Raw genomic sequence first — 22,281 nt, forward strand, 5'->3', positions numbered from 1 at the left:
TCTTGCCCTCACTATGAATAATCCATTTTTTTATTATTATTATTTTTATTTTATTAATTACACTTTATTCATTTTGTATCCCCCAATAAGCCCCCCTCCTCCCCTCCCGATCCCACCCTCCCTCCCCTTTCTGCATGCATGCCACTCCCCAAGTCCACTGATAGGGGAGGTTCTCCTCTCCTTTCTGATCTTAGTCTATCAGTTCTCATCAAAATTGGCTGTATTGTCCTCTACCGTGGCCTGGTAAGGCTGCTCCCCCCTCAGGGGGAGGTGAATAATCCATTTTAATCTGCAGCAGAGATGGGTGGATTGTGCTGGACTGTTCACCTGTCCCTTTCATTGAAGTTAGGATTGTTCCGTCTTGCCTGGCTTACAGCGATTTACTGAGATCTTTTTGTGCTTTCCATTTTCTGATCTTACATCCTTACATTTCTTTTTGTATACGAATGGCAAAACTAACATTACTGTGAAAACCAAATACTTTTTATCTTAGTAGTCACCATAATTATATTAGAGTGTATGTGAGTCTGAGATATGCCAACATGGGGAAAGTCCATTATAAACTACATCAGCTAGGAGAGAAACACTCTGCCCAGACTGTTCACAGCTCTAAGAGTGGGCTTGACTTGACATGAAGGACCTATAGACAACAAAAGCATTTTGAAACTGGTAAGGTAACCTTCTTGAAAGAATTTATCCCATGTAAGTAAACTGCAGAATCTAAAAGCATATTTCTTTTGACCCCAAAAGAAAATTCTTTCTTCACTAGTCTATCTAGCAACATTTTATGCTGTTATATTGCCATCCACTAACAGGATACATGGCCTTTCAAAGAATTTTGTCCTATTTCCATTTGAAAGAGGCAGTAGTGGAAATACATTTCAGTATGTCAAAATTATTAGAATGTTAGGATTATTTGGGAGTACAATGTGAGAAACTCATTCCAACGGAGACAAGTTTTCTAGAAAATCTGTAGGTATATGTAAGAAATAATAAGTTGGGATGTGCAGATGGTAATTATGTGTCACCTCCTTCATGCTTTATCACACATGAAAAGGACAACCACTGTGAAAAAAATATCTTTTATGTGTCAGAATGGATAGAAGAGGCTTTACATCACATTTAATCATGAAAGTGCCTCAAATGGTATGGCCACGTAAAAATTCTGTTCAGTTTATTAAAATATGGGATAAGAACAAAGAAGCAAGAAACTGCAATTCAAATGGGAGGACAATAAGGTGCTACTCTTCCTGGTGAGGCAAGAAGCAGCTCACTGTTTAGAGTAAGATATTTTCTGTTTTAAAAATAAAGATGCTTTTTCAAGACCTTGGAAATTACTGGGGTGAAACACAATCATGGTGATCATCATGAATAACTTGATATGCTGGCATTAACTTTAGTAGACTGTTTCCTGCTGTAAAACAGTTTGTGTTTCTGTCTCAAAAGCTAAACATTAAGTAATAAATGTGAATCAATAGGAATTAAATGGTCAATTCAGACAATTGCTAATGTAGAAGAGGAAGCAGCCATTTTGCAGTACATGTCACCTGGGTAGAACTAACAGGGACGGTACACATAATTTTCATAGGAAAACATTTGCGAAGTTCCGAGGCTTTAAGAACAGAATCTGACATATAATCAAACAAACACTTTCATGAAATAAATTAATCAGGGTATTTTGTTTATAAATAGCTCACACCATTAGTTATACGCTGCAGAATTCTGTATTGTGTTATTACCACATCATGATAGTTGATACTAATCATGAATCAAAATGAAAATGTTCCTTTTTACATTTATTTGCATTTGCTCAAGCATCTTTCTCTAATTTTATGTAAATGGAATATCTACTGCATATCTTTATCTTGTTAAACACAAAAATTGGCCTCAAAAACATCAGGTACTTCTGCTTCTGATAAGAATAAATGCATATGCTTTGTCATGTAGACTGCAAAAACTGTAACTATGTGGCTCTAAAATCAACACAAATACTTGAAAAATCAATCAGCATGTATTGTTAGCTAAATATGGGATACAAAGGCTCTAGAAACAACAAGAAAATTTGCTCTTTTCTTTTTCTTCTAACAAACACAAGCTGGCAAACACAGACATCGCTTGGTACCCCAGCTCACCGTGATGCCTAGACACCAGGATGCATCAGCTGTGCCCTAGCATCCACCCGGAGCCACCATTCACTAAAAGGTCTCCAAGATTGGCTTCTAATCAAACTCATCTATCAAAAACACAAATCCTGCCGCAACACTTTTCTTATTGTACAATTTTATTTTCTACGTATAGTTGTAAAACCTCTAGTGAGCACATCATCTTTTGGGTATCCCCCAGGTGTGTTGTCATAAAAATTGGTGGCATACACTTATTTATTAGTTCAACAAGGGTTTAAGTAAATCCTTACCAGAAACCTGTTCTTTTGCTAAACAATGGACAGATGTCTATAAACAGAAAATGTGTGCTCTTTGTTTATCAACAGAAGTTTAAAACAGAAAGTAAAAACTACATGAATATACTAAATATATGAACAAATAGACATTATGATAAATGTCATAAAGAAAATAGGCATAATTTTATGATACAGACACAGTATAGTATTTGCATAGTATAGTATGTTGAACCAAAACGAGAGTATGGAATCTGACCACCTGCATTTAAAATTCCAAAAGTTCTTCTCACAACTTAGCTTGAATTTAATTTTTAATACAATTGGATTGTAATAATAGTACCTAGTTCACAATTGTTATCTCATAGTATATTATGAATAATTAATCATAAATCCATGGGTTTTTTTCTTTATTCCAGCCACAATACAGTTACTTCTACCAAATCTGCCTTCCTACTGTTAAAAAACTTTAAAACTGGACAAGACATATTAAATAATTCTTCTCAGGTATTAGCAATTTTCAGAACAGGAACAATCCTTGAAAAGGAGAAATATGTATGTCTTTTAGCTTCTGTTGGGCTTCCTTTCTACCCTAACTGTGGGAAGCACAGGGAGCTGTAATAGCAGTCTGCTGAGTCTTGACAAAGCTAACAAAGAGGCTATCATTGAAAGGTGAGTGTTCCCTAGGCATATATCCAAAAGACGTCAAGGATACAACGAGGGCATCTGCTCAACCATGTTTGTGGCAGCTTTATTTGTAATAGCCAGAAGCTGGAAACAGCCCAGATGCCCCCCAGTTGAGGAATGGATACAGAAATTGTGGTACATTTACACAATGGAACATTACTCAGCAATAAAAAAACAAGGAAATCATGAAATTTGCAGGTAAATAGTGGGAACTGGAAAAGTATGAGTGAAGTATGCCAGAAGCAGAAAGACACACAGGGTATATCTCACTCATAAGTCGATATTAGACATATAATATAGGATAAACATACTAAAATCTGTACACCTAAGGAAGCTAATCAGGAAAAAGGGCTCTGGCTAAGATGCTCAATCCTCATTCAGAAAGGCAAAGAGGATAGAGGAGGGAAAAAACAGGGAACAGGATAGGAGCCTACCACAGAGGGTCTCTGAAGGACTCTACCCTGCTGAAACTCATAGCCAAACTTTGGGCAGATTGCAGGGAATCTTATAAAATAAGTGGGAGATAGTAAGAACTGGAGATAACAGGAGCTCCACAAGGACAGCAACAAATCCAAAAAGTCTGGGCACAGGGGTCTTTTCTGAAATTGGTACTCCAGCCAAGGACCACTCATGGTGATGGCCTGGAACCCCTGGACAGAGGTAGCCTATGGCAGCTCAGTATCCAAGTGGCCTCCATAGTAATGGAGACAGGGACTGTCTCTGACATGAACTGATTGACCTGCTCTTTGATCACCTCCCCCTGATGGGAGAGCAGCCTTACCACACCAAAGAAAAAGACAATGCAGCCACTCCTGCATTGGACTGGGAGAGGGTCAAGGGTAGGGGAGAGGGAGGGTGGGCTTGGGAGGGGAGGAGGGAAGGAGGTATAGGAGGGAGGGAGGTATAGGAGGGATACAAAGTGAATAAACTGTAATTAATAAAAATAAAAATAATCAAATAAAAAAAGAAAGGTGAGTGTTCACTCTGACATGTATGTTGGTGTCATTCAGCTCACATTTGGGCAGTCATGCTCTAATTATATTATCTCAAAAACTAAGAAGAAGAAGAAGAGTGAAGTCCCATGACTGAGAATGACATCACTCATGAAAGGGCTTGCGCACAGACTCTGAGGACTCCCAGGTTTTACTTGGCCATGTGAAGAATACACATCCATACAACAGAAGCTTTCAGCTTGAGAACTAAGCATTAGTGAAAATGACAAGACATCTTAATGCTAAGATGTTTAGGGAATCAACATAAAGAAGTCTAACCTCATACTCTACAAATTCAGCTGAGACCCAGAAAGGTCATGCTTTAAACATAAGGGCATGCAGAAAAAAAATGATAGGAGGATTGAGTTCTGTGTCAAAATACACCTCTTAAGACTAAGATGAGAGTGAGTAAAAAAAAGATCATCAAGCACCAAAAATAATAAATAAATAAATAAATAAATAAATAAATAAATAAATAAATAAATAAGATTCCTGGAATCATTTTCAGGAAGATGCCACCATCCCAAGTCCTGACAAAGCTTCTTCAAGATGTACAGCATAGAATAAAGAATTAATGCATATGTGAAGAAGTAGAAAAATGAATTTGGTACTTAGAAGATAACCAGTCCAAAGATAAGCAGTTCCCACGATGCTTGGGTGTTGGGACTGATAGACAGAAATTCCAGCAATGTATTCAAGAGCCCTGAGGTGAAACTTGTTCTCACTAGTGAGCTGAGCAAAGTCTCAGAAGAAAATTGGAAGCTAAAACAAGGACAGAACCAAGGACAGAATGGAGAGTCAGCATAGATTAGCCGAGGATGAGGACAAAGACTGCTAAAGAAGGTCTCCTTAAGCTTAGAAATAGCGAAAATCACCCAACATGAACAATGGAGAAGAGGAGGCAGAAAAATCATTAAAAAGGTCACCTCCTCCACATAATAATTCTGAGACCCTGTCTCAAGAGAGCCGTTTTTAAATGTTTGCTTACATGAGTCAGTATAAAGTTTTTGATACCTATACCACAATGGCCTGTAAAGAAAAAAACAAATATTATCCTACTACATTCAATTGTTTTAATGTGGCAATGTAATATTGACTGTATAAATAAGGGATGCCTGTTATAATCTCTAAAGTTACCTGTCAGAAAGGACCTAAAAAGTAACTGGAGAATCAACACTATGACTTAAAGTTAAAATAAGAATCAATTGACTGAAATTAGTAGAGAAAAAGAGTGAAGAAAAAAAGCTGCTGAGACACTGGAAAATGACAGTAAGAGGGCAAACAACCAAATCAGGAATTACGTGAAATATATGTCACTTACTTGAAAATTTGAGTTACACGGAGATTGTCAGTCTAAATCATTCTGTGTGGTCATCCATATGTTACTTTTGAGAAGCACTGGTTTGCTTGAGTGTTTGTTTTTCGTTGTTGTTGTTGTTGTTGTTTGATGTTATTTTTAATTTTATTTTTCTTATTAGTTACATTTTGTTAACTTTGTGTCCCAGGTGTATCCCGCTCCTTCATTCCCTCCCCAACCCCACACTCCCTCCCTGGTCTCCTCCCTGCCCCTTTCCAAGTCCACTGATAGGGGAGGACCTCCTCCCCCTTCATTTGACCCTGTTTAATCAGGTATCTTCAGGGCTGGCTGCAAAGTCCTCCTCTGTGGCCTAGCAGGACTGCTTCTCCCCTGTGGGGGGATGGGGAGGTCAAAGAGCCTGCCATTGAGTTCCTGTCAGAAATAGTCCTTGTTCCCCTTACTTTGGAAAACTACTTGGTTACTGAGCTACCACAGGCCACATCCGAGCAGAAGTTCTAGGTTATATCCATAGATGGTCCTTGGTTGAGTGTCAGTCTCAGAAAAGACCCTGTGCCCAGATATATTTGGTCCTTGTAGAGCTCCTATCCTTTCCATATCATACTAACTCCCCTTCTTTCATATAATTCCTTGCACTCTGCCAAGGGTTTGGTTGTGAGTCTTAGTGTCTGCTTTGAAACAATGCTAGGTAGAGTCTTTCAGATGCCTTTTGTGGTAGACTCCTGTCATATGTTCAATGCACATCCCATTTGTCTTTCTAAATGAGGATTGATCATCTTCGACCGTGTCCGTTTTCTTGATTATCTTCTTTAGGTGTGTAGATTTCATTATGTTTATCATATCTTGTAGGTCTATATAAGTGAGTATATACCATGTTTGTCTTTCTCCTTCTGGGATATTTCACTCAGAATGATCTTTTCTAGACCCCACCATTTGCCTGAAATTTTCATGATTTCCTCATTTTTGATTGCTGAGTAGTATTCCATTGTGTAAAAATACCACAATTTCTGTATCCATTCCTCCATTGATGGACATCTGGGTTGTTTCCAGGTTCTGGCTATTACAAATAAAGCTGCTACAAACATGGTTGAATAAATATCCTTGTTGTGTACTTGAGCAAATTTTGGGTATATACCTAGGAGTGGTATAGCTGGGTCTTGATGTAGCACTACTCCTAATTGTCTGAGAAAGCGCCAGATTGACTTCCAAAGTGGTTGTACCAGTTTACATTCCCACCAGCAATGAAGGAGGGTTCCCCTTTCTCCACAACCTCTCCAGCATGTGTTGTCACTTGAGTGTTTTATCTTGGCCATTCCGATGGGTGTAAGGTGAAATCTCAGGGTCGTTTTGATTTGCATTACCCTAATGGCTAATGAGGTTGAGCATTTCTTTAAGTGTTTCTCTGCCATTCAATGTTCCTCTATTGAGAATTCTCTGTTTAGCTCCGTTCCCCATTTTTTAATTGGATTACTTGGTTTGTTGCTTTTCTGCTTCTTTAGTTCTTTATATATACTGGATATTAGCCCTCTGTCAGGTAAAGGGTTGGTGAAGATTCTTTCCCAATGTGTAGGCAGTCGTTTTGTTTTGATGACGGTGTCTTTTGCTTTACAGAAGCTTTTAAGTTTCATGAGGTCCCATTTATTGATTGTTGCTCTTAGAGCCTTTGCTGTTGGTGTTCTGTTCAGGAAGTTGTCTCCTGTGCCAATGAGGAGACTGTTCCCCACTTTTTTTTCCAACTGATTTAGAGTATCTGGTTTTATGTTGAGGTCCTTGATCCACTTCGACTTTAGTTTTGTGCAGGGTGATAAATATGGATCTATTTTCATTTTTCTGCATATAGACATCCAGTTGGTCCAGCACCATTTGTTGAAGATGCTGTCTTTTTTCCATTGAATGATTTGGCTCCTTTGTCAAAAATCGAGTATTCATAGGTGTGTGGGTTTATTTTTGGGTCTTCTATGTGGTTCCATTGATCCTCCTTTCTGTTTCTATGCCAATACCATGCAGTTTTTATTACTGTTGCCCTGTAGTACAGCTTGAGATCGGGGATGGAGATACCTCCAGATGATCTGTTGTTGTACAGGATCGTTTTGGAGATTCTGGGTTTTCTGTTTCTACATATGAAGCTGAGAATCTTTTTTTCAAGGTCTGTAAAGAATTGAGTTGGTATTTTGATGGGAATTGCATTGAATCTGTAGATTGCTTTTGGCAGGATGGCCATTTTCATAATGTTAATCCTACCAATCCATGAGCACGGGAGATCTTTCCATCTTCTGAGATCTTCTTCGATTTCTTTCTTCAGAGACTTGAAGTTTTTCTCAAACAGGTCTTTCACTTGCTTGGTTAGAGTCACACCAAGGTACTTTATGTTATTAGTGGCTATTGTGAAGGGTGTTGTTTCCCTAATTTCTTTCTCAACCTTTTTGTCTTTGGTATACAGGAGGGCTTCTGATTTTTTTGAGTTGATTTTGTATCCTGCCACTTTGCTGAAGGTGTTTATCAGCTGTAGGAGTTGTCTGGTTGAATTTTTGGGGTCACTCATGTATACTATCATATTATCTGCGAATAGTGACACTTTGACCTCTTCCTTTCCGATTTGTATCCCCTTGATCTCCTTTAGTTGTCTTATTGCTCTGGCTAGGACTTCAAGTACTATGTTGAAGAGATATGGAGACAATGGGCAGCTTTGTCTTGTCCCTGATTTCAGTGGGATTAATTTAAGTTTCTTTCCATTGAGTTTGACGTTGGCTATAGGCTTGCTGTATATTGCCTTTACTATCTTTAGGTATGTGCCTTGTATCCCTGATCTCTCCAAGACTTTAAACATGAATGGGTGTTGGACTTTGTCAAATGCTTTTTCGGCATCTAATGAGATCATCATGTGGTTTTTCTACTTCAGTTTGTTTATGTAGTTGATTACATTGATAGATTTCCATATGTTGAACCACCCTTGCATGCCTGGGATTAAGCCTACTTGGTCAAAGTGGATGATATCTTTGATGTGTTCTTGGATTCGGTTTGCAAGTATTTTATTGAGTATTTTTGTGTCAATGTTCATAAGAGAGATAGGTCTGAAGTTCTCTTTTTTTGTTGGATCTTTGTGTGGTTTAGGTATCAAGGTGACTGTGGCTTCATAGAATGAGTTTGGTAGTGTTCTTTCTGTTTCTATTTTGTGGAATAGTTTGAGGAGAAGTGTTATCACTTCTTTGAAGGTCTTGTAGAATTCTGCGCTGAAGCCATCTGGCCCAGGGCTTTTTTTGGAGGGGAGACTGTGAATGACTGCTTCAATTTCCTTGGGAGATATAGGGCTATTCAGTCTTTCTACCTGATCTTGATTTAATTTTGGTAGATGGAACCTGTCAAGAAAATTATCCATTTCATTTAGATTTTCAAATTTTGTGGCATATAAGCTTTTGTAGTATGACCTAATAATTGTTTGGATTTCCTTAGTGTCTGTAGTTATGTCCCCATTTTCATTTCTGATTTTGCTGATTTGGATAGTTTCTCTCTGCTTTTTAGTTAGTTTGGCTAAGGGTTTGTCTATCTTGTTGATTTTCTCAAAGAACCAGCTTTTTGTTTCATTGATTCTTTAAATAATTTTATTTGTTTCTAATTGATTGATTTCAGCCCTGAGTTTGATTATTTCCAGCCGTCTGCTCCTCTTGGTTGTATCTGCTTCTTTTTTTTCTAGGGTTTTCATTTGGGCCATTAAGTTGTTTGTATGTGATGTTACGAATTTCTTCTTGCAGGCACTTAGTGTTATAAATTTTCCTCTGAGCACTGCTTTCAATGTGTCCCATAAATTTGGGTATGTTGTGCCTTCATTTTCATTGAATTCTAGGAAGTCTTTAATTTTTTTCTTTATTTCTTCCTTAACCCAGCTGTCATTGAGTAGTAAGTTGTTCAGTTTCCATGTGCGTGTCGGCTTTTTGTTGTTTCTGTTGCTGTTGATGTCCAGCTTCAGTCCATAATGATCAGATAGTATACAAGGGATTATTTCAATCCTTTTGTATCTGTTGAGGCTTGCTTTGTGATCCACTATATGGTCTATTTTGGAGAAGGTTCCATGCGGTGCTGAAAAGAAGGTGTACTTTTTTGAGTTTGGGTGAAAAGATCTGTAGATGTCTATTAGGTCCATTTGATTTAGGGATTCTGTGAGTGCTTTTATTTCCCTATTTGGTGTCTGTCTAGTTGATCTGTTCCTTGATGAGAGTGGGGTGTTGAATTCTCCCACTATTAAGGTATTAGGATCAATGTATGATTTAAGCTTTAATAATGTTTCATTTACGAATGTAGGTCCTCTTGTGTTTGGGGCATAGATATTCAAGATTGTGATGTCCTCTTGGTGGATTTTTCCTTTGATGAGAATATAGTGGCCCTCCTTATCTTTTTTGATTAACTTTGGATGAAAGTCTATTTTATTAGATATTAGGATGGCTATTCCAGCTTGTTTTCTGGAACCATTTGCTTGAAAATGTTTTTCTAACCCTTTACTCTGAGGTAGTGTTTATCTTTGTTGCAAAGGTATGTTTCTTGGATGCAACAGAATGTTGGGTCCTGTTTCCGCAACCATTCTGTTAGCCTGTGTCTTTTTATTGGCGAGTTGAGTCCATTGATATTGATAGATAATAGTGACCAATGCATGTTAGTTCCTTTTGTAATGTAGTCGGTGATCTTACCCTGTTTCATTGCTTGTTTTCTTTTCATTTTTGTTGGGATATTATCTGCATGCCCTGTTTTCTTGGGTGAATTCGTTTTTGTTGGATTGGAGTTTTCCTTATAGTATCTTCTGTAGGCTTGGTTTGCCGTGTAGATATTGCGTAAATTTAGTTTTGTCATGGGATATTTTGTTTTCTCCATCTATGTTGATTGAAAGCTTTGCAGGGTATAGTAGTCTGGGTTGACATTTGTGATCTCTTAGAGTCTCCATGATACTTGCCCTTCTGGCTTTCATAGTTTCTGATGAGAAGTCCAGTGTGATTCTGATAGGTCTACCTTCATATGTTACTTGGCCTTTTTCCCTTGCTGCTTTTAATATCTTTTCTTTGTTCTGCAGATTTAGTGTTTTGACTATGATGTGACATGATGTGTTTCTTTTCTGGTCTAGTCTATTTGGCGTTCTGTAGGCCTCTTGTATATTTATGGACATCTCTTTCTTTAAGTTGGGAAAATTTTCTTCTATGATTTTCTTGAAAATATTTTCTGGACCTTGGAGCCTGGAGTCTTCTTTTTCATCAATTCCTATTATTCTTAGATTTTGTCTTTTCATAACGTCCTTGATTTCTTGGATATTTTGTGATTGGAACTTTTCTGATTTTACTTTTTCTTTGAGAGAAGTATCAATTTCTGCAAGTGTGTCTTCATTCAGCTCCAGAGATTCTCTCTTCCATGTCTTGTATTCTGTTGGTGATGCTTACTTTTGTGGTTCCTGATCTTTTCTCCAAGTTCTCCAGCTCAAGGGTTTTCTCAGTTTGTGTTTTCTTTATTGACTCTAATTCTGTTTTCATGCCTTGCACCATTTCTTTCATCTGTTTGAATTTGGATTCCTGTCTCTCTACGATGGTCTCTATTTCTTTGTTCATTTCCTTTTTATATGCCACTAATTTTATCTCTACTTGTGCCTCTATTTGTTTGGCTATGTTTGCCTGTGTTTCTTTAAGGATTTTGTCTATTTCTTCTTTCTTTACCTCCAATTGACTGGCCAACTCTTTGAAAGATTTGTTCATTTCCTCCTTATGAGCCTCAAATAATTGGGTAAGCATGGCTTTAAAGTCATTTTCCCATGCTTCTGATGAATTGGAGTGTCCATCAATTTTGGGGTTTGCTGGTGAAGTCATGATGTCCTGATTTATGTTGGAAGTGTTCTTTCGCCTACCCCTGGCCATTGGCTTATCTGAAACCTTCCCTGTTTGTTTTTGGATTCTGCAGATCAGACTGGTACTGTCTCTCTCTGGTGTCTGGAGAGTTCTTCAGGAAGCTGAGAGAGGTCCTGTGTCCTCAGCGTGTGCTGAGGACTAGCTGTACCTGTGGGAGAAAAGTATGCAGGTGCAAACGGGGCAAATGCAGGCATGCGTGTGTGTGTGTGTGTGTGTGTGTGTGTGTGTATGTGTGTAAGTGTGCGTGGACGTGTGTCTCGAGGGACAGAGTGATGGATAATGTTGAACCCTTGAGTGTGTGGGAGAGGCTCTGTACTGTATATGTCGCAGGCGCTAGTGATGATCGCAGCGCAATTTCTGGCATTAACTTTCTTAACTCCTCAATAGACCCACAGAGCAGGAACTTCAATGTCCCAAGTGCCCCTCTGTTTCCCAAAGTGGGTATATGGGTGGGAGGGGGTTCGATGCCTGGCTTCTGTTTTAGAAGGAACCAGGATCTGGGGATCTGCAGATTCTCAAGGGTGCACTCATTTACAGGCAGGTCACTTGGCAGAGATCGGGGTATCCGGACTCTCTGCTCTCTGGTTTGGCCCTGCTTCTTTGATGTGCTCCACCAGCTCCATGCTGCTGTCACTGCCAGGTTATGAGGTCTTCCTGCAGCTGGAGATTTCAAGGTGGTCACATCAGTAGGGATCGGCGTAACCAAGCTCTCTGTTCTCTGGTTTGGCCCTTGTTAGTCTTAAACTGGGGGGCTGATGTGCCCCGCCAGCTCAGTGCTGCTCCACTGCCAGGTTAGGAAGTTCCACTGTAACTGGAGACTGGGTTGCTAGTCCAGATGCTTTCTGGGAAGTCCTGGGGTCTCTTCACTGTGCTCTCCAAGCTTGGGGGGCCCAGCGCCTGGTGTGCCTAGCTTGTATGGCGTTTCTGCCTGGTTTTGGTGAATATATAGCGTATTTTCTGTCACTGTGGGATTAGGCATGTTGTACTGTCAGTGATCGCGATCCTGCTGAACTAGTATGGCGTCTAGCAGACTCAGGCCCTGGGAGGATGTTGCAGCTGCCACGTGAATCTGGGACTCTGAGATAGGTACTGCTGGCATTTGCTGCTAAAGGGCTTGGAGCTCCGCCTCAGCGGCTGCAGGCCCCAGGCAGTTAGGTCTGCGCTGAGAAAGATGAATCCACTGTGCCAAGGAGGAGGGAGGTCTGGGAGAAGGGAGTGCCGGGAGATCAAAGGATCGATAGTTTCTCACCTTCCCCAAACAAGTCCCCAGGTGACCCTAGACCAAAGTTTTCACCTCCTATGATGTTCCCTGTTGTTTAGAAAGCCTCATCATTGTTTTCCTGGGTTAGAGGTCCTTCCACTCACCAACTCAGACGTTTAGCTCTTCCACAGCTCAGAAACTGTGTGTGCTAGTTGCCATCTTGGCTCCGCCCCTCTAGTGTTTGTTTTTATCTTTGAGGTACATTTCCCCTTTCTCTTTCTCCCTCCAAGCCCTCTCAGAAGCCCTGCCCCCTCTCCTTAAAATTAATAGCCCCTTTTTTTCACTAATTGTTATTATATGTATTTATGTATGTATGTATACACACATACATATATACATACACACACACACACACACACACACACACACACATATATATATATATATATATATATATATATATATATATATATATATTCCTAAATATAGCTTGTTGAGTCACTAGAATGTAACTTGTAGGTATGTTTTCAGGACTGACTGTTTGGTAATGGACAATCAACTGGTATGCTCATCCCAAATAGTGACATATAACACAACAAACAAAGTGTCATTTCACGTTAAATTTGCTATTACTATCAAAGTAGATTTAAAGAAAAACTAATAGCTAGACAAAAATAAGGCTCGATGTAATTTTTAAATTTTTTAATTCTTGTTTAATTAATTCAACAGTCACAATGCAGTTAAATTAGAAATTGGTAACAGTTAAAATAGCCACAAAGTAGTATTTGGAAATCTAACAGTATGTACCTAGGTAACTCATGGATTAAAATCTAAGTGAATAAAGTAACTCAAGGAGTAAACTTGGTTCTCTATCTAATTATTTACTGGCTTTGACTTTCACAAATAACTTTCCTTTATGTATGAGATTTTACCTATTAATCTAACTAAAATGCTTAAAACCATCTCTGAATCTCAGAAGCTATCATATATATATATATATGTGTGTGTGTGTGTGTGTGTGTGTGTGTGTGTGTGTGTGTGTCTTGCTTCAGTTCTACCACCAACAAAGGTAGATTTCTTCAAGATAAAGGTAATCATGGAAATAAACTCTATTTCTAAGAAGGAAACTATTATTTTAAGATAGCTTTTCTGAGCCTCCAGATATTTAAAGAAGTAGATACTTTGGGAAAGTCTGTGAAAATCCAACTTCTAAATATCTTTCTACCCAGTTTTGAGGATAATTAAAATGTTTAGAAGGTGACATCATCCTATAATGTGAGAGGAACCCATTGGTTTAAAAATGAGCAGATGTGTAAGAGAACTAACAGAAAGTCTGCAGATTCCTTGCTGATCTCAAGAAATAAGGAACCTTAAATACAATTCTCTCTTCTCCTTTTCTAAAAGTTGAAAATTTGACCATCCAGTTCAATAGCTCAACAGCATTAGATACAGATAGCTAGTAATTTTAAATAAATTTAAGTAAAAATGATATCACAATTAAAAGCATATATGCATGAAACACAGATGCACTCAAATAAAACAAATGCGAGGACGCAGGGCAAGATGGCGGCGCCAGGAGGACCCTCATTCTGAGGAGCAGCACAGCAGGATTGTCACACTGACCAGCAATCAGAACTCACGGCCATAAAACACAAGTGATTGTGTTTCACAGCGGAAGAGATCCTGGTTCTGCCAGGCACTTGGTCGCCAGCCCAGAGCTACACGCCAGCATGTTCTGGTCACTGTCCCAGACTGAACTGTGGGCCCACAACACCACAGACTGGATTTTCCAGTCAAGAGATAACCCCACAGAGCAGGAAACAATTGGGACCGACCTTAGGTCACCCACACATCCCCTGGAAAAGACTCGGGTTGCGCAGGTGCCCCAGGAGCCAGCTCGGAGCCAGAGCCGGGGACCTAGGCGCCTGCACAGAGCCCTGCCAGCGACCTGATTCGCAGCCTCAGATAGAACTGTGGGCACCAGGGAACCAGGGCACCAGGGCACCAGGGCACCAGGACACCAGAGACTGTGTTTCACTGTGAGGTACAAACCCACAGGGAGGGAAACGGCTGGTCTGATCTTAGAGCACTCAGCCGACACCCCCACCTGGAAAAGGTCTTGGGAAAAATGACCCTGTGTAGGCAGCCGCCAAGGCTCCCAAAGGCCAGAAAGGCATGGCCACAAGCAGGAATCCATGCCTGTGGGTTCCACTCGCCACCCCAGACAGAACAGTGGTCCCCAAAGCAAAGACTAGGTGTATCTGGCAGGAGGAAACCCCCAGCGGAGGGGATCATCAGGTCTAACGCTCAGGACACCCAGCACCAAAGGACTTCCTGGATTCACGCAGACTCTAGGCTCTAATGCAGGCAGGAGAGCTGTGCTCAGCCGCCATTACTAAGTTCCCCTAGGGCACTGGGACACAAAGCTGCATCCTCAGACCTACAAAAGCAAGAGAGCCATTACAGCAGCCCTCACCTACTGTGCCAAGGATCAACCAGTTATCCCTAGCTAGACTGACAACACTGTAGGAATCCCTGGTCCTTCAAGAGGTCTGCACCCACAGCGTCTGGACCAGAGCAGTGCCTGAAGCTGCCATCCCAGACAGTGACACACAGCTTCTGGTCCAGAGTGAGGCACCCAGCCTCCAGAACAGAGCAGCGCCCCTAGGCGCCAACTCAACTTAGGTGCACATTCTCCAGGCCCAGAGCGGAGCACTCAGCCTCTGGCCCAGAGACTTGCTGGGCACACCTCTCACTTTCCGGACAGAACTGTGTGCCCCAGGATAACAGATTGAGTTTCCCTGTTGGGAGAAAACCCCAAAGCTAGGGAATCAGCAGGTTCTTCAAGAGGACTGTACCTGGAAATTTAGTGAGCAGCAGCACACTAAATTTATAACGAGAAACCCAGCAGTGGGGCAGCTGTCTTGAGAAATTCTATGGGTAAGAGGAGATTCCCCCCCCTGCCTAACAAAGACCACAGCTAATACTCAGGGCTGTAAACCTCAGGTGAGCAGTGGCAACTCCTGAGAAACACTGGCCATACAGTGACCATAACCAAAAAGCAGAGGAGGACTCCTTCAGGAAAAATCATCTTCCGGCCAAGGGGATTCTCCCTACCTCAGGACTCCAGGAAGCACAGAAACTAACAGCCAACACCTAAATCAGCCCAATGGGTAGAGGTCAGCGTAAAAGTTCAACCAACAAAAGACAGAGCAATATGGCATCTCCAGAACCCAGCCATCCAGGGGCGAACAGCCCTGGACAACTCAGCATAATAGAAAATCAAGAAGATGACCTTACATCTATGCTGATGAAGAGGATAATAGAGGAAACAAATAAAATATGTAAAGAATTAGAGGAAGATAAAATCAAACAGATCATGACTATCTGTAAAGAAATGGAGGAAATTAAAGACAAGCAGATTATGGCCATTCGTGAAGAAGTACAGGAAGATGCAGCCAAACAGCTTGTGGCCTTCAGAGAAGAAATAATTAAATCACTGAAAGAAATAAAAGGAACAGAGTTGAAGGAAGTGAAAGAAAAAGAGGAAAATACAAGCAGACAGGTGAAGGAAGTAAACAAAACAACTCAAGACCTGAAGATAGAACTAGAAAAATTAAAGAAAACACAAATGGAGGAAATAATGGAGAGGAAGAATTTAGGGAAGAAAACAGGAACTACAGAAGTAAGCATAACCAACAGAATACAAGAAATGGAAGAAAGAATCTCAGGTGTAGAAGATACAATGGAAGAAATCGATGTATCTGTCAAAGAAAATGTTAAATCCAAAAAATTCCTGACACAGACCATCCAAGAAATCCAAGACAATATGAAAAGACAAAACCTAAGAATAATAGGTATAGAGGAAAAAGAAGACTCCCTTCTCCAAGGCCCAGAAAATATTTTTAACAAAATCATTGAAGAAAATTTTCCCAAGTTAAAGGAGAAGCCAATAAGGATACATGAGGCCTACAGAACACCCAACAAATTTGACCAGAAAAGAAAATCCTTCCACCACATAATAATCAAAACAGTAAGTATACAGAACAAAGAAAAAATACTAAAAGCTGCAAGGGAAAAAGGCCAAGTAACATAGAATGGCAAACCCATTAGAATCACACCTGACTTTTCAGCAGAGACTATGAAAACCAGAAGGGCCTGGACAGATATCATGCAGACCCTAAGAGAACAAAGATGTCAGCCCAGGCTACTATACCTTGCAAAACTATCAGTACTCATAGATGGAGAAAACAAGATATTCAATGACAAAAACAAATTTCAACAATACCTACACACAAATACAGCATTACAGAAGACACTGGAAGGGAAAATACAACCCAAGAAAATTAGCTTCTGTCAAGAAAACACAGGAAATAATTAACCTTACTACAGTAAAACAAAAAGCAACCAAGCACACAACCTTATGACCACAGCCAACATCAAAATCAAAGGATCTAACAGCCACTGGTCATTAATCTCTCTCAACATCAATGGACTCAACTCTCCAATAAAAAGACACAGATTAACAGAATGGATACATTAAAAAAAAAAACCCAGCAATCTGTTGCACACAAAAAACACACCTAAGGCACAAAGATAGACATTACCTGAGGGTAAAAGGTTGGAAGACGACTTTCCAAGCAAATGGACCCAAGAAACAAGCAGGAGTAGCCATTCTAATATCAGATAAAATAGACTTTCAACCAAAATTAATAAAAAGAGATGAGGAAGGACACTTCATACTCATCAAGGGAAAATTCCACCAGGAAGATATCACAATCCTGAACAGCTATGCCCCAAATACAAGAGCACCCACATTTGTAAAAGAAACATTGATAAAATTTAAACCACATATAGATCCCCATACATTAATAGTGGGAGACTTCAACACCCCACTCTCAACAAAGGACAGGTCAACAAAACAGAAATTAAACAAAGAAACAATATCTCTGACAGAGGTCATGAATCAAATGGACCTCACAGACATTTACAGAACTTTACACCCAAACACAAAAGAATTTACCTTCTTCTCAGCACCTCATGGAACCTTCCCAAAAATAGACCATGTAGTTGGTCACAAAGCAAGCCTCAACAGATACAAGAAGACTGAAATAATCCCTTGTATCTTGTCTGATCACCATGGACTAAAGCTGGACCTCAACAACAACAGAAATAGCAAAAAGCCTACACACACATGGAAACTGAACAACTTGTTGTGACAGCTGGGTCAGGGAAGAAATAAAGAAAGAAATTAAAGTCTTCCTAGAACACAATGAAAATGAACATACCCAACATACCCAACACAACATACCCAAACTTGTGGGACACAATGAAAGCAGTGCTAAGAGGAAAGTTCATAGCACTAAGTGCCTTCAAGAAGACATTCAGACAGCTCATTCAAGCAACTTAATGGCCCACTTAAAAACACTAGAAAAAGAAGAAGCAGACACACCAAAAAGGAGTAGACGGCTGGAAATAATCAAACTCAGGGTTGAAATCAATCAATTAGAAACACATAAAACAATTCAAAGAATCAATGAAACCAAGAGCTGGTTCTTTGAGAAAACCAACAAGACTGACAAACCCTTAGCCAAGCTAACTAAAAGGCAGAGAGACACCACCCAAATCAACAAAATCAGATATGAAAAGGGGGACATAACTACAGACACTGAGGAAATCCAAACAATCATTAGGACTTACTTCAAAAGTCTATATGCCACAAAATTTGAAAATCTATTGAAATGGACAATTTTCTTGATCTATTTGATATACCAAAGCTGAATCAGGACCAGGTAAATCAATTAAATAGTCCTATATCCCCCAAAGAAATAGAAGCAGTCATCAAAAGTCTCCCATCCAAAAAAAGCCCAGGACCAGATGGCTTCAGCGCAGAATTCTACCAGACCTTCAAAGAAGAGCTAACTCTAATTCTCTTCAAACTATTCCACAAAATAGAAACAGAAGGAATATTACCAAACTCATTCTATGAAGCCACAGTCACCTTGGTACCTAAACCTCACAAAGACCCAACAAAGAAAGAGAATTTCAGGCCAATCTCCCTTATGAACATTGATGCAAAAATACTTAACAAAATTCTCTCAAATCGAATCCAAGAACACATCAAAGATATTATCCACTATGACCAAGTAGGCTTCATCCCAGGTATGCAGGGGTGGTTCAATATACGGAAATCCATCAATGTGATCCACCACATTAACAAACTGAAAGAAAAAAAACACATGATAATCTCCCTAGATGCTGGAAAAGCATTTGACAAAATCCAACATCCATTCATGTTTAAAGTACTGGAGAGATCAGGGATACAAGGCACATATCTAAACATAGTAAAGGCAATATACAGCAAGCCTATAGCCAACATCAAACTGAACGGAGAGAAACTTAAAGCAATCCCACTGAAATCAGGGACAAGACAAGGCTACCCACTCTCTCCATATCTCTTCAACACAGTGCTGGAAGTCCTTGCTAGAGCAATAAGACAGTTGAAGGAGATCAAGGGGATACAGATGGGAAAAGAAGAAGTCAAATTATCACTATTTGCAGATGATATGATAGTATACATGAGTGACCCCAAAAACTCTACCAGGGAACTCCTACAGCTGATAAACACCTTCAGCAAAGTGTCCGGAAACAAAATTAACTCAAAAAAATCAGTAGCACTCCTGTATACAAAAGACAAAAGGGCTGAGAAAGAAATTAGAGAAGCAACACCATTCACAATAGCCACAAATGACATAAAGTACCTTGGTGTAACCCTAACCAAGCAAGTCAAAGACTTGTATGAAAAAAATTTCAAGTCTCTGAAGAAAGAATTAGAGGAAGATATGAGAAGATGGAAAGATCTCCCATGCTCATGGCTTGGCAGGATTAACATAGTAAAAACGGCCATCTTACCAAAAGCAATCTACAGATTTAATGCAATTCCCATCAAATTGCCAATACAATTCTTTACAGACCTGGAAAGAAAAATTCTCAACTTCCTATGGAATAACAAGAAACCCATAATTGCTAAAACAATCCTCTACAATAAAAGATCTTCTGGAGGTATCTCCATCCCTGATCTCAAGCTGTACTATAGAGCAACTGTTATAAAAACTGCATGGTACTGGCATAGAAACAGAATGGTGGATCAATGCAATTGAACAGAAGAACCAGAAATAAACCCACACACTTACGGACACCTGATTTTTGACAAAGATGCCAAAACCATACAATGGAAAAAAGACAGCATCTTCAACAAATAGTGCTGGTCCAACTGGATGTCTACATGTAGAAAAATGAAAATAGATCCATACTTATCACCCTGCACAAAACTGAAGTCCATGTGGATCAAAGACCTCAACATAAAACCAGACACATTAAATCGGCTAGAAAAAAAAAGTGGGGAATACCCTAGAACTCATTGGTACAGGAGAAAACTTCCTGAACAGAACACCAACAGCACAGGCTCTAAGAGCAACAATCAATAAATGGGACCTCATGAAATTGAAAAGCTTCTGTAAAGCAAAGGATACCGTCATCAAAACAAAGCGACTGCCTACAGATTGGGAAAGAATCATCACCAACCCTTTATCTGACAGAGGACTCATATCCAGTATATATAAAAAACTAAACAAGCTGAAAGCAGCAAACCAAGTAATCCACTTAAAAAATGGAGAACAGAGCTAAAGAGAGAATTCTCTGTAGAGGAATATCGAATGGCAGAGAAGCACTTAAAGAAATGCTCAACCTCATTAACCATTAGGGAAATGCAAATCAAAACGACCCTGAGATTTTGCCTTACACCCATCAGAATGGCCAAGATGAAAAACTCAAGGGACAACACATGCTGGAGAGCTTGTGTTGAAAGGGGAACCCTTCTCCACTGCTGGTGGGAATGTAAACTTGTACAACCACTCTGGAAATCAATCTGGCGCTTTCTCAGACAACTAGGAATAGCGCTTCCTCAAGATCCAGCCATACCACTCCTAGGCATATACCCAAAATTTGCTCAAGTACACAAAAAGGACATTTGCTCAACCATGTTTGTAGCAGCTTTATTTGTAATAGCCAGAACCTGGAAACAGCCCAGATGCCCCTCAACTGAAAAATGGACGCAGAAACTGTGGTACATCTATACCATGAAGTATTACTCAGCAATGAAAAATAAGGAAATCATGAAATTTGTAGGTAAATGGTGGGACCTGGAAAGAATCATCCTGAGTGAGTTGTCCCAGAAGCAAAAAGACACGCATGGTATATACTCACTCATATAAACATACAACATAGAATAAACCCACTAAAATCTGTACATCTAAACAAACTAAGCAAAAGAGAGGACCCTAACTAAAATGTTCAATCCCCATTCTGAAAGGCAAAGAGGATGGACATCAGAAGAAAAAGAAAATAGGAAACAACCTTGGAACCTGCTACAGAGGGCCTCTGAAAGCCTCTGCAGTATAGACTGTCAAAGCAGATGCTGAGCCTGATGGCCAACTGATGGGCAGAGTGAATGGAATTTTATGTAAGAAGTGGGAAATAGTAAAAGCTGGAGAGGACAGGAACTCCACAAGGAGAGCAACAGCACAAGATAATTTGTACACAGGGAACTTCCCAGAGACTCATACTCCAACCAAGGACTATTCGTGGAGATAACCTAGACCCCTGCACAGATATAGCCCATGGCAGTTCAGTGTCCAAGTGGGTTACATAGTAATGGGAAGAGGGACTGCCTCTGACATAATCTGATTGGCCTGCTCGTTGATCACCTCCCCCTGAGAGGGGAGCAGCCTTACCAGGCCACAGTAGAGGACAATGCAGCTACTTTTGATGAGAACTGATAGACTAAGATCAGAAAGGAGAGGAGGACCTCCCCTATCAGTGGACTTGGGGAGTGGCATGCATGCAGAAAGGGGAGAAAGGGTGGGATCGGGAGGGGAGGAGGCAGGGGCTTATGGGGGGATACAAAATGAATAAAGTGTAATTAATTAAAAATTAAAAAAAGAATATAGATATACATCAATAAAACAAACAAAAACAAACAAACAAAAAAAAAACAAATGCCTTAGATATAATTTTAAAGGTTAACCATAGAACGATCAGGGATGACTTCAGGGGAAGAGGGATGGAACACAGTTAGTATGAAGGGAGAAAATGAAGTAATGGAAATAAATGTTGGAGTGGGACAAGTAAAGGAAGGAGTGTAAATAGGAATAACGAATGTTCCCTTCAAAATGTCCTTGAAATCCATACAGATCCATGATATCCCTTGAATATGACATACAGATAAGCACTGTACATGGTTCCTAAAATATACACAGATACATATGAAAAAGGAGTTCAAATAGGGAGAGAATGTTTCTCCCAGAAACCATAGGTTATCAAGTTAAAAGCCCAGTGCCAGGTAAGAATTAGCCCTTTTTGAGGTGTCGGTCAGTCGAGGTCTCATAAATCTCCAAATATAATAGGCTAGTGTTATTCTGCTTGGTAACTACCTAAAACTTGAAAATACCAAAAGTAAGTATGAGCTGAAGATACCACATACTTCAGTCATAGGACATGGAGAAATCAAGCTACTATGATTCTGGAGGTAACTGGTTTTCCTAGTTCTGGAATATTCTATGCTTTTTACTGAAGAGAAAAATAGTTAACTCTCTTACCCAGCTGTAAACCCTGTATAATGACTACTCTGCCAAGATGTGGTCACTGGTGTAATAATGGCAGGAATGTTACGAGAATAATCAACCACTATCAGATTGGATATGAAACCCTGATCCTCAAGATAGAACTCATGTCTGGTACTGTTAACCGGGCCAAAA

The 22,281-nt window shown here is 39.9% G+C and overlaps 1 protein-coding gene across 1 annotated transcript in view; it reads left to right on the top strand.

The window, feature by feature from the left end:
• Window positions 1-22,281, top strand: part of Spata16 (spermatogenesis associated 16) — a 293,192-nt gene that overhangs the window by 63,306 nt on the left and 207,605 nt on the right. The window lies entirely within an intron of this gene.

This window comes from Psammomys obesus, unplaced genomic scaffold, assembly GCF_907164565.1.
Source record: "Psammomys obesus unplaced genomic scaffold, mPsaObe1.curated_primary_1811, whole genome shotgun sequence".
NCBI classification, from domain to species: Eukaryota; Metazoa; Chordata; class Mammalia; order Rodentia; family Muridae; genus Psammomys; species Psammomys obesus.